Source organism: Triticum aestivum, chromosome 7A, assembly GCF_018294505.1.
Source record: "Triticum aestivum cultivar Chinese Spring chromosome 7A, IWGSC CS RefSeq v2.1, whole genome shotgun sequence".
In the NCBI taxonomy this organism is placed as follows: Eukaryota; Viridiplantae; Streptophyta; class Magnoliopsida; order Poales; family Poaceae; genus Triticum; species Triticum aestivum.
Window position 1 is genome coordinate 239248176 of NC_057812.1, and position 23789 is coordinate 239271964.

Here is a 23789-nt window from a genome sequence, read left to right on the forward strand (position 1 = left end):
TACAAAAACAAATAAGAACCTCGCAACCAACGCGATAAAGGGGTTGTCAATCCCTTCATGGTCACTTACGAGAGTGAGATCTGATAGAGATGATAAGATAATATTTTTGGTATTTTTATGATAAAGATTGGAATATAAAGATTGCAAAGTAAAATAGATTGTAAACTTATATGATAAAAGATAGACCCGGTGTCGGGGAAACTGATCCACGAACACCTATGGGGCCGGCGGACCGGGCCCCTTTCGGTTCGGCGGGGGGCGGAGATCGCATGAAGAGCGGATCGAGGCGAAGCACACGAGCAGTTTACCCTGCTTCGGAGCTCTCCGGAGAGATAACACTCCTACTGCTGCTTGTCTAGTTGTATTATCTGGTGTTCTTGCTCTCGAGCGAGAAAGAGTGATGTGTTTTCTGGGCTACCAATGGATCAAAGCCGACTGTCTGAGGCCCCGAACCGAACCCCCCCTACGTTGCGCATGGGCCTCCTTTTATACGCTAAAGGGGTCACCGACAGGTGGCAACGCAGAGGAGGGTAAAAATGTAAAAAGCGAGGTAGTTGGTACAGTTGCTTGTAGAGTGCATCCTACCTAACCCTGACGGCAGGGGACAAGGGCATTAAATGCCCGTCTAAGTCGCCCGAGCAGTGCAGAAAAGGACCGTTAGGGGCGCCACCGTCCGCCACGATGGCGATCTTGTCAGCTTCGCATGCCACTGCGCACCGATGGCTGCACAACCTCCCGCCACGTGCGCCCAGAGAGGCCCCCAAAGCGACACGTTGGTGGATGTGCTGGAGCGTGGGCGCAGAGTGGCCGCCTGCCGCGGCAAGCGCCTTGCCGCTGTTGTTATCTTGCCGGGTCCAGAAGCTCGTCGCTCACCGGGCCCCGGTGTACCTTGTTTAGCCTTCCCGGCAAGCTCCTCTTGCCGGGGCCTTGCTGCCTTGCCGGAGCGCGTGGCGCGTCGCAGCAAGTTCCTTGGAGCGCCTTGGTTGGCCTTCCCGGCAAGCTCCTCTTGCCGGGGTCTTGTCTCCTTAGCTTAAACACTTTGTTCTTGGATGGTTCCAAGGGAACCTTGGGGGATCTTGGCGTTCGCCCGGCAAGCCTTTGCCGCGGGGTGCTGCAACTGCCCGTGCACAAGTTCGGGGTACTAGGGTACCCCTATTCTAGTACACCGACAGGAGCCCCCGGGCCTGGGCCAGACACGGTGCCGAGCGCTGTTGGGCCAGGCCCAAGATAGGGCACGGGCGCACGCGAGCTGGGCCACGCCAAATCTTGTTCCGTATCCACCGCACTCTCCCATAACGGCACGCGTTGAATGCGGCATCGTGGGAGAGATCGTGGGTGGTTGTTTATTTGGAAGGCCGAAACGTCCGCCCCGTCCCTCTTTATAAGCAGAGGAAACAAGGGCAGTTCGTCCCCCCTCGCTGGTTGCTGCTACTCCTTCTTCACAAACTCCGCCGCTCCCTCCTTCTTCCCGAAGCCGAGAGAGCAGCGCTCCGCCCCCCATTGCCACCAGCATCACCACGCCGTCGACCTTCCCCACCACCTCCTCCATGGCCCCGAAAGCTGACAAAGGAAAGGGTGTGAAGTCGGCTGAGGCGCAGCGGCTCGCGGCGCTGCGGAAGGAGCGGGCGATCTTCACCCCCCAGCTCGGCGTGCAGGAGCTGAGGGAGTACTTCTACCTCTTTTGGGCGACGGAGACGCGTGCGCATCCGCGCATGAGGGTACTCCCGGCCGCTGCCTCGGAGTCGGCTCCAAATGGGTACCCGTTCTTCCCGCTATTCTTCTATTGCAGGCTCTGCCCGCCCTTCTCGGAGTTCTTGTGTGACATTATGAACACATATGGCTTCCGCCTCCTTGACTTCACCCCCAATGCTGTCCTGACCATGGCGGTTTTCGCACACTTGTGCGAAAACTTTGTCGGGGTCCACCCTAGTGTAGCCCTTTTCCGCCACTTCTTCATACCTCGGGTAGAGAGAGGAGAGCCGCTTGCCGGAGGGATTGCCTGGGTCTCGAGAGTCGGCAAGAAAGAAGCGTACTTGGAGGGTGAGCTTCGCAGCAAGTGGGAGGAGTGGAGAGCGGAGTGGTGTTGGATCGTCGAGGAGGATCCGCTGCCCTTCACCGCTGTGCGCCAAACTCCAATAGTGCGCGGCAATGACTGGAGCAACATGGCCCCGGAAGACGAGAGGCTGAAGATCGCCATCACTAGGATTCTTCGCCTCAGGCTTGCCGGGCTCACCGTAGGTGCTGTCAGGGCAGATTTCCTCCGCCGCCGCATTGCCCCCTGCAGGAGAGGAGGAGGCCCGCCTGAGAATTCAAGAATTCGGCGGACATCATGAGGCTGCGGCCGGGCCTGAACTACAACTTCACTGTCTTGGAGTTGGACGCAATGCTCTTGGAATTATTCAAACGCGACCCCCAGCACCCATTCACACTGCCGAGGGGCGTAGTTCCTTTGTGCAATAACTCTTCGCTTGACCGGATCCGCGCCATGATGCCGTTGTGCGATTCACACGGCATCGTCCCAACTTGGCAAGAGCCTGCGGATGACGTTGTGCGAGCATTCTTCAACACCTTGGGAGGAAGTGCCGGTCCGTGCCGACGAGCAGAAGAGCCTCACCCGTGACACCACCGACGAGGAGCTGCAGCTCATCGCTACTAGGGCGGAAGAGGCTGCGGCCGTAGCAGCTGCGGGTGTGTTTGGGTTTACTGTGGAGGAGGCGGAGGCTGCAGAGGCGGCAAACCTTGCCGAACGTGCGGAGTTCATGGGCGAGGAGGAGCCTGCTGGTTCCGAAGCCGAGTCGAGCGAGGCCGGCGAGGAGGAGGCTGAACCTTCAGAGAGCTTGCCGCAGGCGGAGCCCCCGGCCCCGCCAAGGAGGCGCCTTCGCAGGGCCGGGGACGCAGCAGGGCGGCAGCCGGCTCCACAGCCACCGAGCCGCGCGACGCGCTCTACCGCGGCAAGCAGTGTTGCCGTGGGAGCGCCTCACGCAGCAGCGGCAACTGGAGCGGGATCTTCCCGGGCCACTGCCACTGCCCCCGCCAAGTGGGCAAGGGATCCTACTCCTCCACCTCGCCGCACCGGAGGAGGGCCGGACTTCGATCTTTCCGCGCTCAGCTCCGACGAGGAGGAAGAAGAGTGAGTTTCTTTGGTGCTCTTATAATCCTTCAATCTTGCTGTTTATATCTTGTATCTGACTTGCTCCAATCTGGACTCCTTTCTTTTCAGAACACTGGCCCAGAGAGCGGCGAAGAGGGCCAAGGCCGCGGTGATCGTCATCGAGGATGACCCCATCGTGTCGGCAGGAGGTGGGTCCGAGACCACCTTGACGGACCCGGCAATCACCCCTCGGAGCAGCCCCCAGCGTAAGTTCATAGTTTAGCCTTCTGCTGCCGGGCGCGCTTGAGTGCTTTTTCCTTTATTGATATCTTGCTTGTTGACTTGTGCAGGAGCAGAGCAGCCTCATCAGGAGCGCCCGGAGGCTAGCCCCGAAGTGCCACCTGCTTCGACTGTGCCGCCAAGGGAGGAGTCCCTGGCAAGGGAGCGTTCTCCGGCAAGGGGGGACTCTCCGGCAAGGGACGGCACTACTGATCCTGCGGCGACCGAGGCCGCAGCTGAAGATCTTGGCGCAGGTAATCCACTTGCCCAGAAACTTTCCCTTGGGTTCCGCTTCTTCTGTTTTTCCTTTCTTGGATTTTTGATTGATTTCCCTCCCTTCTTCGTTCTTCAGACCCATCTTCGGCTGAGCTAATGGAGACAGAGGGCGCCGGCGAGGAAGGTGCCGGTGCTGATGTGATCGCCGGCGAGGAGGCCGCCGGGGCTGCTGCTGCGGAAGATGGCGAGGGGTCGGGCGATCGCACTGACGACCCTGAGGCCGCAGGAGCGCCGGGCGCTGCACCGACCGCCGAACCCTCTGCCGCTTCTGCGGAGCCGGGCTCCGAGGAGCCCCAGCCCAGCGCCTACTTGCAGGCCGGTGACCATATCTTCATCAAGCTGCCCTGGGCGTCGAGCTCCAGGGCGCCGGTCGAGGGGGAGACTTTTGACGGGGAGGTGCTCGCCTCTGCTGGGCTGTCATTGGTTGACACGCCCAGTAGCAGCAGCGACGAGGCTGAGGAGGAGCAGCTGCTGCGGAAGCTGCTATCACTCTAGCGCACCCGGCAAGCCAAGCTGGCTTCCCGGGAAGCGCTTGTCGCGAAGGCGGGGGTTGACATGGAGAAGCGCGCGGAGGAGCTCAGGGGACAAAATCAAGAAGCTCTCCGGTCCCTGGCGCAGGAGCGGGAGCGAGTAGACGAGGAGCGCACAGCCTTTCTTCTCGAGAAGGCCGAGGCTGAAGAGAATCAAAGGCTGGCTGCCGAGAAGCAGTTCGCGCGGGAAGGTGAGCTAGTGCAGCGGAAGGCCCACCTCGACAGCTACGAGGAAGAGCTCGCCGAGCATGAGCGAGCACTTGGCGGGGCACTCAAGGAGGCAAAGGATGCCACGGCAACTGCAGAGGCCGCCAAGAAAGAGCTAGAGGAGAAGGTGGCGCAGCTGGAGGCCGATATTGGGAAGAGCGGCGAGGAGCTTGCCGCGCTCAAGCGTGAGCGTGAGAAGGATGCTGCCGCCCACGGTGAGCTGCAAGGCCTTCTCGCTGAAAGGGGCAAGGAGCTTAGCACCGCCAAGGATTCCAAAGCAGACCTGGAGCTGAAGCTGGCCACGCTGACGCAGACGCTGGAGGCCGCCAAGGAGCGAGAGAAGACCTTGGCGGAGAAGGTCAAGGCTGACGCGGCGCTGCTGGAGAGCATTGCAGTTACCCAGAACTCGTTCAGAGACACAGTGGAGCACTGGACCGAAGGTCTGGTGAACACTACCGCAGTCATCAACGAGGAGCTGGCGCGGCTGGGGATGGAGGACTTTGGGTATCCTTCCGACGAGAGCCTTCAACCGAGCGCCAAGCTCAGCCTATTCTTCAAGGGCGTGGCGACGGCACTCCAGCGGCTCCGGGAGAGGATCCCGAAGCAGCTGGCCGACGAGTCGCGCAAAATCTGTGTTGGGGTTCTCCATAAGGTGCTGATGAAGGTGGCCTTCCGCAACCCAGGCCTCAGCTTCACCAACGTCCTCAGGTCCTTGCCGCCTGACGCCGATCTGGACGCACTCAAGGCCCTTGTCGCACCCATTGTGGACAAGGTGAGCGAGATCAAGAGAGTCGAGGGTGGGCGTGTAGATTAGGCCGCCCATTTCTTCTTTTCCCTTGTCGCTGCTAGTCATGTTATGAAAACAGTCTGTTAGAGCTGCGACAAGTTATCTTTGTAATATAACTTTATTTCTGTTATCAATTGCAATGTTATTTCCTCTACTAGATTCCTTCCCTTGTATGTTTTTACCCTACGCTTCTAGGGAACTTGTCGGCGCAGGCGCCCGAGCCGCGAGCGTTGAGTGCGGGACTTCAGCAGCCTGCTGGCGGCGCTGCTTCCGACAAAAAACCTTGTCGCGACTAGATGCAGCACGCTTAAGCTTTTGAGCGGACTCGAAACAAAGTAAGGGCGCAACTAGCCACGAGTTGGTTCCTTCACGCACAGGTTTTCCATACAAAGCAGGGTCGTTCGAGGAAGATAACTAAAAAAATTGAAAAAGTGATTGCTCAAACTTTGGCAACTTAGCTTTTCTGTCATTTGCTTCCCGGTAAGGCAAGTCCTTGTTTGAACGATGCCTGGCCCATACCACAATCTTCTCCTTCCCCCCCCCGGCAAAATTGTGTGCGAGAGAACTTTCTTTTCCTTTTAAGAGAAAAAGAAAGAAGAGAAAATAATAATATGGAGCTCTTCGGCTCGTTACTGCTTACCGGATGTAGGTGCTGCACAAAGTGTCAGATAATTGCATGCAAGAAAGGAACTAATGCATGGAATGGACAAGCTGTGCGGAGCACATGGGGTTTTACTTATGCACGGGATCTGCGCCCGGCTTTGTACAAAGGATTACATGCAACAGCGGCAAGACTTGTACAAAAGGTGGTTGCCGGAACGGGTTCCGGCAACCGCGCCTTATGGGAAAAACTTACGAAGATGTTCTATGTTCTAGGAGTTGCTCACTGGAATGCCATCTTCGGTCTCAAGGCGGACAGCGCCAGGCCTTGTGACTTGTCTCACCCGATAAGGGCCTTCCCACTTCGGCGTCAACTTGTTGGAATTCTTGGCGGATTGAACGCGCCGAAGAACAATGTCGCCTTCCTCGAAGCTTCTGGCTTTAACTTTGCGGCTATGATAGCGGCGCAAAGCTTGCTGGTATCGAGCAGCTCGTACAGCAGCCTGAAGACGATCTTCCTCAAGGAGCAGCGCGTCGTCTTGCCGCAGCTGTTCTTGCTCAAGCTCATCATAAGCGAGCACTCGAGGTGATCCGTATACGAGTTCCGTGGGGAGAACTGCCTCTGCTCCATAGACCAGAGCGAAAGGTGTCTGGCCAGTGGCTCGATTTGGCGTCGTTCTGATCGACCAAAGAACCACCGGCAGCTCCTCGATCCAGTTCCTTCCGCATCTGTGCAGCCTGTCGAAAGTTCTGGTCTTGAGTCCGCGCAGCACTTCAGCATTTGCCCTCTCTGCTTGACCGTTGCTTCTCGTATGAGCAACAGAAGCGAAGCAGACCTTGGCGCCAAGGTCTTGGACGTACTGCATGAAGGTGCGGCTCGTGAATTGCGTGCCGTTGTCGGTGATGATCCTGTTAGGGATCCCGAAACGGCAAACAATCGACCTGAAGAACTTGACTGCTGACTGTGCTGTCACCTTCCTCACTGGCTGCACTTCCGGTCACTTTGTGAACTTGTCTATTGCGACGTACAAGTACTCAAAGCCCCCGACAGCTCGGGGGAAGGGGCCGAGGATATCGAGCCCCCAGACCGAAAATGGCCAGGATAAAGGGATTGTCTGGAGAGCTTGAGCTGGCTGGTGTATCTGTTTGGAGTGGAACTGGCACGCTTCACATTTGGTTACTTGTGCAGTTGCATCCTGGAGGGCTGTCGGCCAAAAGAAACCTTGCCAGAAAGCTTTGCCGGCAAGTGCTCTTGCGCCTATGTGGTGGCCACATATGCCTCCATGTATCTCTGCCAACAGCTTTTGTCCATCTTCCCGGCGAATACACTTCAATTTCACACCGTTGAGTCTTCTTCTGTACAGTATGCTATCGACAAACTGGTACATACTTGACTGCTGGGCTACTCTTTCCGCTTCTTCTTGTTCTTCGGGAAGTTCTCCTGTTTGAAGGAAATGGACAATCTGCTGTGCCCATGCTGGAGCCTGTGGCTCGACAACAAGGACTAAAGGCACATCTTCTGCTGCGGGAACATCTGCTTCTACGGCAAGGACTTGCGGCCCTGCCGGAGCTTGATGTTCCCCGGCAAGCTTGCCGGAGCAAAACTTGTCGGGGGCGTCTGCTTCAACGGAACAAACCATTAGGCTTGCCGGAGCAGACTGCCCCTCAGCATCCTTGGTGTTGATCTTGGGGACTTTCTTGGCGGCGGCTTCGGGGAGCTCTGCCAGAAAGTAGTCACCAGAAATCAACTTCCTCTTTTTGCTTTGTCCAGTTGATGGTGTTACAGATGGTTGAGTCAACTTAAGCACAAAGATCCCTGGTTCCACAGGTAACTTTAGTGCGGCGCACTTTGACAGGCCATCAGCAATATCATTCTAAGCTCTTGGGATATGCTCCATTTGTAGGCCGTCAAAGTGCTCCTCTAGCTTCCTCACTTCATCGACATACGCTTCCATCAACGGACTCTGGTAGTTATTGTTCACTTGTCGGACGACAAGCTGTGAGTCAACCCTGACAATGAGCTTCTTAATCCCAAGGTCTGCTGCGATTCTGAGACCGGCAAGCAATCCTTCATACTCTGCAGTATTGTTGGTTGCTTGCTCTTTGGGAAAGTGCATCTGGACTACGTACTTAAGGTGCTCTCCGATGGGTGCGACAAGCAGCACACCTGCACTGGCGCCTTGCAGCGAGAAGGCTCCATCGAAGTACATCAGCCACTCTTTGCTTGCCTCTTTGACGGGGATGCTCGTTTCTGGAATTTCTTCATCTGGGGTTGGCGTCCACTCCGCTATGAACTCTGCCAATGCTCTGCTTTGGATGGTTGAGGTGCTCTCAAACTTGAGGCCAAAGCTTGACAGTTCCAGCGCCCACTCGACAATCCTGCCTGTTGCTTCTGGATTTTGCAGTATCCTCTTCAGCGGAAAGCGAGTGACGACTGTGATCTCATGTGCTTGGAAGTAATGGTGCCGCTTTCTCGAGGCCATAAGGAGGCCGAAAAGCAACTTCTGCACACCAGAGTACCTTGATCTAGCCCCCTGCAGAAGAGAACTGACAAAGTAAACTGGGCGCTGCACCATTCTCCTTGGCATCTCATCATGTTCCTGCGCAAACCCATGTTTGTCGGGACCAGAGCTTGTCAACGAAGCCCCCTGCTTGTCGCTGGATGGATCTGCCATGGTTGTTGGCTCATCATCTGCCTCCCTCTCCGCCACTAACGCATCACTAACCACTTGATTGGTTGCCGCTATATACAGCAGCAACTTCTCTTGCGGCTTAGGTGCGACAAGCGTTGGAGTGGAGGACAGGTATCTCTTCAAGTCCTGCAGCGCAGCCTCCGCTTCCGGAGTCCATTTCATTGGACCTGCCTTTTTCAAAATTTTGAAAAATGGCAGGGCGCGCTCAGCAGATCTAGAGATAAACCTGCTGAGAGCAGCCACGCAACCGGCAAGCCTTCGTACATCCTTGATGCGCTTTGGTGCTTCGATCTGCTCAATGGCTTTGATCTTGTCGGGATTGGCTTCAATTCCCCGCTGAGACATGAAGAACCCGAGAAGCTTGCCGGAAGGGACTCCAAACACGCACTTCTCGGGGTTAAGCTTGAGGTTGATCTTGCGCAGGTTTGCAAATGTCTCGTCTAAATCTTGAATCAAGGTCGCTTTGTCCTTGCTCTTGACCACTATGTCATCCATGTAAGCTTCCACATTTCTGTGTATTTGTGTCTCAAAAGCATGGTGAACTACCCTTGCGAATGTTGAACCAGCATTCTTCAAACCGAAAGGCATCCGTACGAAGCAGTACGTGCCACACGGGGTGATAAATGCGGTTTTCTCTTCATCTTCTTCTGCCATGAAGATCTGATGATATCCTGAGTATGCATCAAGAAATGAAAGCAAATCACATCCGGCTGTGGAGTCAACAATCTGGTCAATACGCGACAAGGGAATTGGGTCTTTGGGACAAGCTTTATTAACATCAGTGAAGTCAATACAAAGTCTCCATTTCCCGTTAGCTTTGCCCACAACAACAGGATTGGCCAACCACGTGGGATGGAGTACTCCTCTGACAAGGCCTGCTGCTTCCAACTTCTTGATTTCTTCTGTGATGAATTCTTGGCGCTCTACTGCCTGCTTCCTGACTCTCTGCTTGACGAGCCACGCATGAGGACAGACGGCAAGGTGGTGCTCAATCACTTCCTGGGAACACCGGGGATATCAGACGGTTGCCACGCAAACACGTCGATATTCGCCTGCAGGAAAGCAACGAGCGCGCTTTCCTATTTGGGGTCAAGAGTGGCGCTGATGGTGAAGGTACCACCAGTGCCATCCTCTTTGGCGGACACCTTCTTAGTCTCAGGTGGAGCTGCCATCGTCTTCTTGCACTTGCCGGTGGAGCTCGATGGTGCGTCCTCGACGGTAGCGCAGCACTCCGAAGAGGTGCGCTTGCCGGAGTGGGCATCAGAGCTCTTGCCGGACTTGGTCTTCTTCTTCCCCCTGGGAGCTTCAGCGGCAAGTGTCCTTCGTTCTGCTGCGGCTGCTGCTTCCCGGTAGATCTTGTCGGCACAGATAAGAGCATCCTTCTTGTCGCCAGGGACAGAGATGACACTTATTGGGCCTGGCATTTTTAGTACGTTGTACGCATAGTGAGAGGCTGCCATGAACTTGGCGAGTGCCGGACGGCCAAGGATTCCATTGTAAGGTAATGGAAAGTCGGCAACGTCAAACGTGACCCTCTCAGTCCTGAAGTTCAGCTCACTGCCAAATGTTACCGGCAACGTGATCTTTTCCTTTGGCTTGCTCCTTCCCGGGTTGATTCCTTGAAATATGTCGGTCTCTTCGAGCTCGCTGTCAGGGATCTGGAGCTTCTGGAGCACCACGGAGGAGATCAAGTTCAAACCGGCCCCGTCGTCAACTAGCATCTTAGTGACCTTGAGGTTGCGGATTGTTGGTGAAACCAACATCGGCAAGCACCCGACCGCAGTTATGCGATCCTGGTGGTCCTCAATATCAAAGATGATAGGCGTGCTGGACCATTTCAGAGGCCTGCGTGACTCGACGGGTGGTTCTGCTGCATTAACCTCCCGCATCCACTGCTTGAGCTGGCGGTGCGAGGCATGCAGAGAAGCACCACCGTCAACGCACAGGACCTCTGTAGCTTTCTGGAACTCCTGCTCATCGGTCTCCTCATCATCCATATCTTCATCGTTGCCGTCATCTTCATCCTTGTCGCCGCCGCGAGGAGGTCTGTCTCCTTGCCGCTGCTTGGCCTTGCCGCGGCGTCCTCCTCGGCCGGGACATTTCTTGCCGGATCCACCAGCTCCTTCCTGGGCCTTCTCCTTGTCGCACCGCTCGTATTCAGCTTTCTGTTGCTCAACAAGCTGCTCGAACCTCTTGCAGTTCTGAAGATCATGGCCCTTGGTGCGGTGAATCTTGCAATACTGCTTGTTGGTGCCGTCTTGCTTCTCGGCGACCGCCACCTCCGCGGCAACCTCCTTGCCGGAGTCACCAGCTTTGGCTTCCTTGGCGCCGCCACCGTTGCCGGACTGCTCAACAACTAGCACTTCTTTGCCTTTCCTCCTTCTGTTGTTCCACCGCCGGTTTTTCCTTGTCGGGGCGGCATCTTCGCTGTCAGATCCTTCCACTCCTATATTTTCTCCGGGGAGTCTCCTCCCTTCCTCAGCACGTGCACACTTGTCGGCTAGTGCATATAACTCACTGACGTCCCTGATCTTGCACATCGCCATTTCCTCCCGCATTCTGCGGTTCCGCACGTTCTGATGGAACGCGCTGATCACCGCGGTAGGGTGGACGTCTGGGATGTTGTGCTGCACACTACTGAATCTCTGAATGTACTTGCGCAGGGGCTCTCCTTCCTTCTGGGCGAGCAGATGAAGATCACTCTCCTGGCCATGAGGCTTGTGTCCGCCGGTAAAGGCGTCGACAAACTGGTGGCACAGATCAGCCCAAGAGGATATGGAGTTGTCCGGCAAGTGCATGAGCCAGGATCTGACGTTGGGCTTGAGTACCAGCGGGAAGTAGTTGGCAAGGATCTTATCATCTCGTCCCCCGGCAGCTTGCACCGCGATGGTGTAGATGCTGAGGAACTCTGACGGATGCGTCTTGCCGTCGTACTTCTCCGGTACGTCTGGCTTGAAGTTCTTTGTACTGGGCCACTGGACTTGCCGCAGCTCACGAGTGAACGCAGGACAACCTACCGCATACGGCAGATCGCCTGGTTCCCCTGGCGCATGCATGTCAACAGAGGGCCCAGCGCGCTTGTCGGATTGACGTCGCGCTTCTCTTTGGCGCTCGATGCGGGTTCGAGCGTCCTCTTGTTGTCGATCATGAAGAACTTGGCGCTGATCGCGACGAGCTCGTGGATCCGACGATGCAGTGGAGTCGCTGTCGATGTGGATCCGGCGAGTCGGCGATCTTGGCCTTCGGGGCGGTGATTGCATGGTAGTTGCACCTTCGCCCATTTCGTCGCCACTGGCTCGCTCCGGCGGTCCTGTTGCGGCGGCGACGCGCTCGGCCGCCGTGGAGCGTCGCCGTTGGCGTAGCTGATGAGACTCTGAATGGTGGCTCTCCATTCGTCGATCTTGTCCGACGTTGGAGGGTAATCTAGGAGAAGTTGAGCTCACGCCAAAGCTTCTGCTGGAGTGGTGGGTGGCAGTGGCGGACGGCGCGAGTAGCGGTACATGCTCGAACTTCTAACTATGTTAGAAGGAGCAGTATCCCGTCCATGCGACCGCGCCCCGCTCGTGCCAGCATGCTGGCATGCATGCTGGTCTTGAGCGGCCCGAGATCCACCAGCTTGGTCTTGGGCTATCATGCGTATGGCACTGCTAGCGCCATGACGCTGTTGATCCTGCGCCTCTTGAGAGTGGCGTGGAACATGTACAGTCGCCGAGGTTTGTGCAGCCTTGTTCTTGGACCTGGCGGCATCATGAGCTTCCTCGTCGACGTCCTTTCTTCCGCCGGCGTCCATCCCACCACTCGTTTTCTCCAACGGTGGCGGAAGTGACGTGGATGGAGCGGCTGCCGCCGAAGTCTTCTTCTTCGGTGGCATGTTGATGAAGGTAATAAGGATCTAGCTCGTGTGAACGCCGGATCTGGTTCACACAATCTCGACACCCCCTACCTGGCGCGCCAAAGATGTCGGGGAAACTGATCCACGAACACCTATGGGGCCGGCGGACCGGGCCCCTTTCGGTTCGGCGGGGGGCGGAGATCGCACGAAGAGTGGATCGAGGTGAAGCACGAGCAGTTTACCCAGCTTCGGAGCTCTCCGGAGAGATAACACTCCTACTGCTGCTTGTCTAGTTGTATTATCTGGTGTTCTTGCTCTCGAGCGAGAGAGAGTGATGTGTTTTCTGGGCTACCAATGGATCAAAGCCGACTGTCTGAGGCTCCGAACCAAACCCCCCCTACGTTGCGCATGGGCCTCCTTTTATACGCTAAAGGGGTCACCGACAGGTGGCAACACAGAGGAGGGTAAAAATGTAAAAAGCGAGGTAGTTGGTACAGTTGCTTGTACAGTGCATCCTACCTAACCCTGACGGCAGGGGACAAGGGCATTAAATGCCCGTCTAAGTCGCCCGAACAGTGCAGAAAAGGACCGTTAGGGGCGCCACCGTCCGCCACGATGGCGATCTTGTCAGCTTCGCTTGCCACTGCGCACCGCTGGCTGCACAGCCTCCCGCCACGCGCGCCCAGAGAGGCCCCCAGAGCGACACGTTGGTGGATGTGATGGAGCGTGGGCGCAGAGTGGCCGCCTGCCGCGGCAAGCGCCTTGCCGCTGTTGTTATCTTGCCGGGTCCAGAAGCTCGTCGCTCACCGGGCCCCGGGGTACCTTGTTTAGCCTTCCCGGCAAGCTCCTCTTGCCGGGGCCTTGCTGCCTTGCCGGAGCGCGTGGCGCGTCGCGGCAAGTTCCTTGGAGCGCCTTGGTTGGCCTTCCCGGCAAGCTCCTCTTGCCGGGGTCTTGTCTCCTTAGCTTAAATACTTTGTTCTTGGATGGTTCCAAGGGAACCTTGGGGGATCTTGGCGTTCGCCCGGCAAGCCTTTGCCGCAGGGTGCTGCAACTGCCCGTGCACAAGTTCGGGGTACTAGGGTACCCCTATTCTAGTACACCGACACCCGGGGGCCATAGGTTTCACTAGTGGCTTCTCTCAAGATAGCATAAGTTTTACAGTGGGTGAACAAATTACCGTCGAGCAATTGATAGAAAAGTGAATAATTATGAGAATATCTAGGCATGATCATGTATATAGGCATCACGTCCATGAAAAGTAGACCGACTCCTACCTGCATCTACTACTATTACTCCACACATCGACCGCTATCCAACATGCATCTAGAGTATTAAGTTCATAAGAACAGAGTAACACATTAGGTAAGATGACATGATGTAGAGGGATAAACTCAAGCAATATGATATAAACTCCATCTTTTTATCCTTGATGGAAACAATACAATACATGTCATTTCCCTTTCTGTCACTGGGACCGAGCACCGCAAGATTGAACCCAAAGCTAAGCACTTCTCCCATTGCAAGAACGATCAATCTAGTAGGCCAAACCAAACTGATAATTCGAAGAGACATGCAAATATAACCAATCATACATAAAAGATTGCTGAGAAGAATCAAATATTGTTCATAGATAGACTTGATCATAAACTCACAATTCATCGAATCTTCACAAACACACCGCAAAAAGAGTTACATCTAATAGATCTCCAAGAAGATCGAGGAGAACTTTGTATTGAGATCCAAAGAGAGAGAAGAAGCCATCTAGCTAATAACTATGGACCCGAAGCTCTGAAGTAAATTACTCACACATCACCGGAGAGGCCATGGAGTTGATGTAGAGGCCTTCCGCGATCGATGCCCCCTCCGGCGGAACTCCGGAAAAGGCCCCAAGATGGGATCTCTTGGATACAGAAGGTTGCTGCAGTGGAAATAGGGTTTCGTGGTGCTCCTGGCTGTTTTCAGGGTATATGAGTATATATAGGAGGAAGAAGTAGGCCGGTTGAGCCACGAGGGGCCCACGAGGGGAAGGGCGCCCCCAGGGGGTAGGCACGCCCCCTGCCTCGTGGACTCCTCGTTTGTTTCTTGACATCCACTCCAAGTCCTCTAGATCACGTTTGTTCCAAACATCACGTTCCCGAAGGTTTCATTCCGTTTGGACTCCGTTTGATATTCCTTTTCTGCGAAACACTGAAATAGGCAAAAAAACAACAATTTGCAATGGGCCTTGGGTTAATAGGTTACTCCCAAAAATAATATAAAACTGTAAATAAAGCCCATTAAACATCCAAAACAAAATATATATAATAGCATGGAACAATCAAAAATTATAGATACGTTGGAGACGTATCAAGCATCCCCAAGCTTAATTCCTGCTTGTCCTCGAGTAGGTAAATGATAAAAACAGAATTTTTGATGTGGAATGCTTTCTAGCATATTCTTCAATGTAATTTTCTCTATTGTGGCTTGAATGTTCAGATCCGAAAGATTCAAGATAAAAGTTTAATGTTGACATAAAAATAATAATACTCCAAGTATGCTAACCAAGCAATTATGTCTTATCAAAATAACATAGCCAAAGAAAGCTTATCCCTAAAAATTATATAGTTTGGCCATGCTTCATTTTCATCACACAAAATGCTCTCATCATGCACAACCCCGATGACAAGCCAAGCAATTGTTTCATACTTAGCCTTTTCAAACTCTTTCAACTTTTACGCAATATATGAGCGCGAGCCATGGACATAGCACTATGGGTGGAATAGAATATAATGATTGAGGTTGTGTGAGAAGAAAAAAAGGGAGAAAGTCTCACATTGACATGGCTCGTCAATGGGCTATGGAGATGCCCACCGATTGATGTCAATGCCAGGAGTAGGGATTGCCATGCAGCAGATGCACTAGAGCTATAAATATATGAAATATCATCAAAGAAACTAAGTGGGTGTGCATCCAACTTGCTTGCTCACGAAGACCTAGGGCATTTGAGGAAGCCCATCATTGGAATATACAAGCCAAGTTCTATAATGAAAAATTCCCACTAGTATATGAAAGTGAAAAAATAAGAGACTCTCTATCATGAAGATCATGGTGCTACTTTGATGCACAAGTGTGGAAAAAGGATAGTAACATTGTCCCTTCTCTCTTTTTCTCTCATTTTTTATTTGGGCCTTATTTTTTATGGCCTCTTTTTTTCGTCCGGAGTCTCATCCCGACTTGTGGGGGAATCATAGTCTCCATCATCCTCTCCTCACATGGGACAATGCTCTAATGATGATCATCACACTTTTGTTTATTTACAACTCAAGAATTACAACTCGATACTTAGAACAAAATATGACTCTATTTGAATGCCTCCGGCGGTGTACCGGGATTGCGATGAATCAAGAGTGACATGTATGAAAAATTAAGCATGGTGGCTTTGCCACAAATATGATGTCAACTACATGATCATGCAAAGCAATATGACAATGATAATGCGTGTCATAATAAATGGAACGGTGGAAAGTTGCATGGCAATATATCTCGAAATGGCTATGGAAATGCCATAATAGGTAGGTATGGTGGCTGTTTTGAGGAAGATATAAGGAGGCTTATATCTGATAGAGCATATCATATCGCGGGGTTTGGATGCACCGGCGAAGTTTGCACCAACTCTTAAGGTGAGAAAGGGCAATGCACGGTATCGAAGAGGCTAGCAATGATGGAAGGGTGAGAGTGCGTATAATCCATGGACCCAACATTAGTCATAAAGAACTCACATACTTATTGCAAAAATCTACAAGTCATCAAAACCAAGCACTACGCGCATGCTCCTAGGGGGATAAATTGGTAGGAAAAGACCATCGCTCGTCCCCGACCGCCACTCATAAGGAAAGCAATCAAAGAACACCTCATGCTTCAAATTTGTCACATAACATTTACCATACGTGCATGCTACGGGACTTGCAAACTTCAACACAAGTATTTGTCAATTTCACAATTACTCAATTAGCACACCTCTAGTATTACCACCTTTATATCTCAAAACAACTATCAAGCATCCAACTTCTCTTAGTGTTTAAAATTTAACCAAAGCAAATTACCAGCATGTTCTAAAGATAATATAAGTGAAGCATGACAGATCAATTATTTCTATAAAATAGAACCACTGCCATGCTCTAAAAGATATAAGCGAAGCACTAGAGCAAAATTGTCCAACTCAAAAGATATAAGCGAAGCACATAGAGTATTCTAATAAATTCCAATTCATGTGTGTCTCTCCCAAAAGGCGTGTACAGCAAGGATGATTTTGGTAAACTAAAAAGTAAATTCTCAAATCATACAAGACGCTCCAAGCAAAACACATATCATGTGGCGAATAAAAATATAGCTCCAAGTAAAGTTACCGATGGACGAAGACGAAAGAGGGGATGCCTTCTGGGGCATCCCCAATCTTAGGCTTTTGGTTGTTCTTGGATTTTACCTTGTGGTGCCTTAGGCATCCCCAAGCTTATGCTCTTGCCTCTCCTTGTTCCATAATCCATCAAATCTTTACCCAAAACTTGAAAACTTCACAACACAAAACTTAAAAGAAAATCTCGCGAGCTCCGTTAGTAAAAGAAAACAAACCACCACATCAAGGTACTGTAATGAACTCATTATTTATTTATATTGGTGTTAAACCTACTGTATTCCAACTTTTCTACGGTTCATAAACTCTATTACTAGCCATAGATTCATCAAAATAAGCAAATAACACACGAAAAACAGAATCAGTTAAAATAGAACAGTCTGTAGGTTTCGAATACTTCTGGAATCCTAAAAATTCTAAAATAAATTGCTGGACGTGAGGAATTTATCTATTAATCATCTGCAAAAAGAATTAACTAAATAGCACTCTCCAGTAAAAAATGGCTGCAAATCTCATGAGCGCTAAAGTTTCTGTTTTTTAGAGCAAGATCGCAAAGACTTTCCCCAAGTCTTCCCAAAGGTTCTACTTGGCACAAACACTAATTAAAAGCATAAAACCACATCTAAAAAGAGTCTAGATGAATTACTTATTACTAAACAGAAGAAAAAAGCAAGAAACAAAAATAAAATTGGGTTGCCTCCCAACAAGCGCTATCGTTTAATGCCCCTAGCTAGGCATAAAGGCAAGGATAGATCTAGGTATTGCCATCTTTGGTAGGCAATTCTTCAATAGAACACTTATAACCCTTAGGAGTTTCCTTCTTTCTATTAATGATTAAACTCTTAGGCAAGAAGTCAAGAAAATCATTTGTAGCAAAAGGTTCCTTAATGATAGCGAGAAAGTTGGGGTGAACACTTATGGATTTGAGATCCGCATTTTCCTTACTAGAAGTTTCACCCTTATTCTTAGGAACGTACATTAGTTTGGCAACTTTGGTACGAGGATTTGGAGTATTCCTTACGGCAGAAAAAAACGTGCCCTAAGTTGGTAATAATACCCTCAAGTTTATCAATTCTTTCGGAATCTTGGTCTATTCTTTCATTCACTACGGGTTCTTTTTCTTTAAAACTTTTCAGAATGACTCCTACCTTAGATCCATATTGGGTAATTTGGCTGTGGATCTTTTTATCCAAATTCTCAATCAATTCAACAGTGGAAACTTTATTTTCAATAATATCGAGCCTTTGCATAACATGTTCCAAAGTTAACATAGTTCCATTAACCAAGAGAGGTGGCATGCCAAACAAATCTATCATAGCATTATAAGAATCAAAAGTGTGGCTACCCAAGAAATTTCCTCCAGTAATGGTATCAAGAATATATCTATTCCAAGGAATGATGCCTACATAAAAATTGCAAAGAAGAACAGAAGTAGATTGCTTCCTACTTGATCTATTTTGCGCATTGCAAATTCTGTACCAAGCATCTTTTAAATTTTCTCCCTCCCTTTGTTTAAAATTAAGGACCTCATTCTCGGGAGACAAAGGAGTAGATAAAGGACTAGCCATAACGACGAAGCAAGCGAAGAAAAAGCGAACGGAAAAGGAGGGCGAATAAAACGACAAGGGTGAAGTGGGGGAGAGGAAAACAAGAGGCAAATGGAAAATAATGTAATGTGAGGGATAAGAGTTTGTGATGGGTACTTGGTATGTCTTGACTTGTGCGTAGACTCCCCGGCAACGGCGCCAAAAATTCTTCTCTCTACCTCTTGAGCACTACGTTGGTTTTCCCTTGAAGAAGAAAGGGTGATGCAGCAAAGTACCGTAAGTATTTCCCTTAGTTTTTGAGAACCAAGGTATCAATCCAGTGGGAGGCCACATGCAAGTCCATCGTATCTACACAAACAAATAAGAACCTCGCAACCAACGCGATAAAGGGGTTGTCAATCCCTACATGGTCACTTACGAGAGTGAGATCTGATAGAGATGATAAGATAATATTTTTGGTATTTTTATGATAAAGATTGGAAGATTGGAATATAAAGATTGCAAAGTAAAATAGATTGGAAACTTATATGATAAAAGATAGACCCGGGGGCCATAGGTTTCACTAGTGGCTTCTCTCAAGATAGCGGAAGTATTACGGTGGGTGAACAAATTACTGTCGAGCAATTGATAGAAAAGCGAATAATTATGAGAATATCTAGGCACGATCATGTACATAGGCATCATGTCCGTGACAAGTAGACCGACTGCTGCCTGCATCTACTACTATTACTCCACACATCGACCACTATACAGCATGCATCTAGAGTATTAAGTTCATAAGAACAGAGTAATGCATTAGGTAAGATGACATGATGTAGAGGGATAAACTCAAGCAATATGATATAAACCCCATCTTTTTATCCTCAATGGAAACAATACAATACGTGTCGTTTCCCTTTCTGTCACTGGGATCGAGCACCGCAAGATTGAACCCAAAGCTAAGCACTTCTCCCATTGCAAGAATGATCAATCTAGTAGGACAAACCAAACTGATAATTCGAAGAAACTTGCAAAGATAACCAATCATACATAAAAGATTTCAGAGAAGAATCAAATACTGTTCATAGATAGACTTGATCATAAACCCACAATTCATCGGATCTCAACAAACACACCGCAAAAAGAGTTACATCAAATAGATCTCCAAGAAGATCGAGGAGAACTTTGTATTGAGATCCAAAGATAGAGAAGAAGCCATCTAGATAATAACTATGGACCTGAAGGTCTGAAGTAAATTACTCACACATCACCGGAGAGGCCATGGAGTTGATGTAGAGGCCTTCCGTGATCGATGCCCCCTCCAGCGGAACTCTGGAAAAGGCCCCAAGATGGGATCTCTTGGGTACAGAAGGTTGCGGCGGTGGAAATAGGGTTTCGTGGTGCTCCTGGCTGTTTTCAGGGTATGTGAGTATATATAGGAAGAAGAAGTAGGTCGAGTGAGCCACGAGGGGCCCATGAGGGGGGAGGGTGTGCCCAGGGGGGTAGGCACGCCCCCCTGCCTCATGGACTCCTCGTTTGTTTCTTGACGTCCACTCCAAGTCCTCTGGATCACGTTTGTTCCAAAAATCACGTTCCCGAAGGTTTCATTCTATTTGGACTCCGTTTGATATTCCTTTTTCGTGAAACACTGAAATAGGCAAAAAATCAATTTGCATTGGGCCTTAGGTTAATAGGTTAGTCCCAAAAATAATATAAAAGTGTAAAATAAAGCCCATTAAACATCCAAAATAGAATATATATATATATATATATATATATATATAATAGCATGGAATAATCAAAAATTATAGATATGTTGGAGACGTATCAACTAGCTTTATGCAAATGATAACCATAGAGCCTCCACCAGCCATATATGCATGTAGTTATAGCTGTTGTCTGTTCATTACTCTATAGTGTTATTTTTCCAGCATATTACATGTACTGACCTACACAGGCTGCAATGTATTGTGTTGCATAATTTTCAGACGAAGAGTAAGGTGCTCTAGGTCGTTGTCATGCACTTAGTTTTGCCGTGGAGTTGGATGGACTCTACTACCTTCGAAGCTTCCGTTGTTATCATTTTTAGATAGCCTTTAGCCATATTATTGTAATAAGTTCTCTTTTGAGACATTCGATGTAATTAGTGTGTGATTGAACTCTGTTATAAATCCTCGAGTACTGTGTGTGTCAACAATACCGATCCAGGGATGACACTTAAGCACAGAGACTGGACCATTTGAGGTCGGCTCGCTACATGATGCACCCAACATTAGCTACACACAATGCATAAATCATGACCGCTGTGCTCTACTCATTTTCTCGCGCTGTTTTAGAGGGTGATGACACAACATAAAAGTAAATAGAAAGTCCCTTCACAGAGGGAAGCAGTGATTTGTAGAGGTGCCAGAGCTCAATTTTTAAAACTGAGATAAATGATATTTTGAGACATGCACCCTTCTCATTTACTTCACGACCATCAGTTATCAACATCTTCCATGCTAAGCACGCTAGTGGCGGTTCCCAAGCGATAAAATTAAAGGTTTACTCCCCCTCAACCAACAATCACACTCCACGGCTTGTCTGAAACAACGAGTATCATCCATACCAACATCAGTCCTGGGGGAGTTTTCTTTAATTATTTGCATTTTTGAGTTTGGGACTGGGAATCCCTATTACCGCCCATTTTCTTGTGCGATGGCGAGTGAATAAACGCTCGACCTGAGAATAACCCGCTTAGCATGGAAGATACCGACCACCTCCTGTCGTTCCATGAACGATCCAGGCACACAAAACGGATAATTTTTAGAAGTTTTTAGAGGTGGCACATGCAAATTTACTTAGGACGGCAGGGTAATACCGCATATAGGTAGGTATGGTGGACTCACCTGGAATAACTTTGGGTTCAAGGTTTTTTATGTACAAGCAGAATCCCCACTTAGTACAGGCGAAGGCTAGCAACTTAGATTGAGAAGCGGCCAGCTAGAGAGCAACAACGATCATAACCATGCATTATGCGTAAGTAACATTGGACACTAGCATGAGTTGGATATGAACACCATGAACATAAACATTATAGAGGCTATGTTGGTTTCGATTCAACTACATGCATGAACATGTACCAAGTAAAGCCACTTGAACATTCATAGGAGGATACCATATCATCATACTACATCACAATCATTTTAACGCTATGTTGATATCCAAGATACATCATTATTAACTCCCAGCTACTTATGCATGGCATGAGAAACTATAATCTCTAATTATCATTGCAAACATGTTTAATAATAATGGGTTGAAGCATGGATACTAGGTTAAATATATTTACACAAACGAAACAAGTCGAGTTCATACCAGTTTCTCTTTGCCACGACCAGTTCATCGAATGTTGTCATTATTTCTTTTCACTTGCCCGACCGAATGATATGAAAATAATAATAGTGCAAGAGTGCCATGCACTAAGCTGGAATCTGCAAACATTTTATTCAACAGGAGAAGACAAGGTAAATGGGCTCTTTATTAGTTCAACAGTTATTCATATGAGAGCCACTCAACATTTTCATCGTGGTCTTCTCCTCGGTACAACTCGAATAAAAGAAAAGAAATTCAGAGAAACACACGAAATATTTTTGGAGTTTTTGGTTTTCTTTAGCAAGCAAATAAAAGGGAAAAGCAAACACAAGAAAAACTATTTACATGGGAAAAATCCCAACAAGCAAAAGAAGAACAAGGAAATCTTTTTTGGATTTTCTTTTTTGTACTACTACTAAGCATGCATATAAAGTAAATTAACTACAACTATTTTTTGGGTTTTCTAAAGTTTTCCAAACACACAAGAAGAAAGCAAGAAAATAAATCTAAGCATGGATGATACAATGAAAAGGTATGAACACCGACAAATGGAATAACTGGACATGAATGTAAATTCGGTGAGAGACACATACTCCCCCAAGCTTAGGCTTTTGGCCTAACTTGGTAGTGAATCAGTAGCCTGGAGGGTAGTAGTCGGCGTGGTAGCTCATAGAGGCTCTCGGTGTGGATGCCTCACCACGATGTGCTGCCACCACTGCTGCGTTATGAGCTCGGGCCTCACTCTCAAGAACAAAATATCTTCCCTTGCTGTCATAGTCAAAAAGAGCAGGCAGAGGCAAATATGTGTCCACAATAGATTTTTGGTTAAAGATTAGATTGTAAGTGAAATTATCAACCTTTCCCTTAAGGATCTTGTGTTCCTTCAAAGTGTCAAAATCTAAATATCACGTGGGTAGGATAGGATCAAAGGGCAAAGGCGAAACACCCAGCTCTCGTGCTAAACGCGTGGCATAAATTCCACCATAGAACCAACCACTGTTAGCATTGTGCTGAAGTCTACGTGCAACAATCGCTCCAAGGTTATAATTCCTTTCAACAGTGAGAGCGGTGTGAAGGAGGCTCAAGTCTGGTGCACAAAGTATGCTACAGTCTTGCTTGCCTACTATGTATTTCCCATTAAATAATGCAAAATACTGAATTGCGGGAAAACGAATGCTCTTTATTCTTCCTTGTCTCGCTCCCCTATTTTCACCATAGCAAAGGCTAGTCAAGAAAGACTCGAACTCAACCGTTGGTGGCTCATATAGCGAACCCCAAAATGGAAGTTTGCAATGGTAAGCAAAATTCTCCAGTGGGATAGTAAATGGTTTATCATAAAGCATAAACGACACCCTAGACTCATGTGGAAAATATTTAAATCCTTTGACAAATGATTCAGTGAGAAGTTGGTGCTGTTCACACTTATCTGATAGGTAGGGACCGAGGTCGGCATTGTGAATATATTGCTCAAATTCCTCCTTAATGCCCACACGCACCATATATTCATCGCTAGGCCATAAACATGTCTTGGTGGCAGCATTTTTCGTGGAGCTTTCATTTGGTTCAACATAAGACCGGCAATCAGAACTGTCACTAGAAGATGCCCCCGAGGATCGTCTCCTCGAAGAACTCCTTCCAAATAGGTTCATCATGTCCGCGTACAATTTTCTGAAAATAAAAATTTTGGAGTGACAAAAATTTGTCGACAAACTTTGTAAGATTGATAGCAACTACTCATAGGGATAGATAGAAGCCATAGCAAGCATTCAATCTACTTAGAACACTAAGAATTCAGTATGCAAGCACATCTACAGTAGCACCAAGAGTAGCTAATTATTCAAAGTATAAGCCAATTGGACAAATGATGGAGTCACACACCAAGCAACAATCCCCCGAAACAGTTTTAGAAACGGAGCTTCGAGCAAAGAGATCGAAATCCGCGGGTTTGAGCTCAAGAACACGGGAGAGAGAGCAATGCGGATTTTTTTCTGGAGGTAAGTGATGATGTGGGCTAAAGAGATAAGTGAGGGGGCCCACGTGGGGACCACAACCCACCAGGGCGCGCTTGGGGGTGCTGGCGCGCCCAGGTGGGTTGTGACCACCTGGTGCACCTCCCTCTGATGTTTATTGCACCAAAAATTCTCAAATATTCAGAAAAAATCGTGTAAAATTTTCAGGGCATCGTGAGAACTTTTATTTTTGGGTCATTTTTTTATTGTATCGG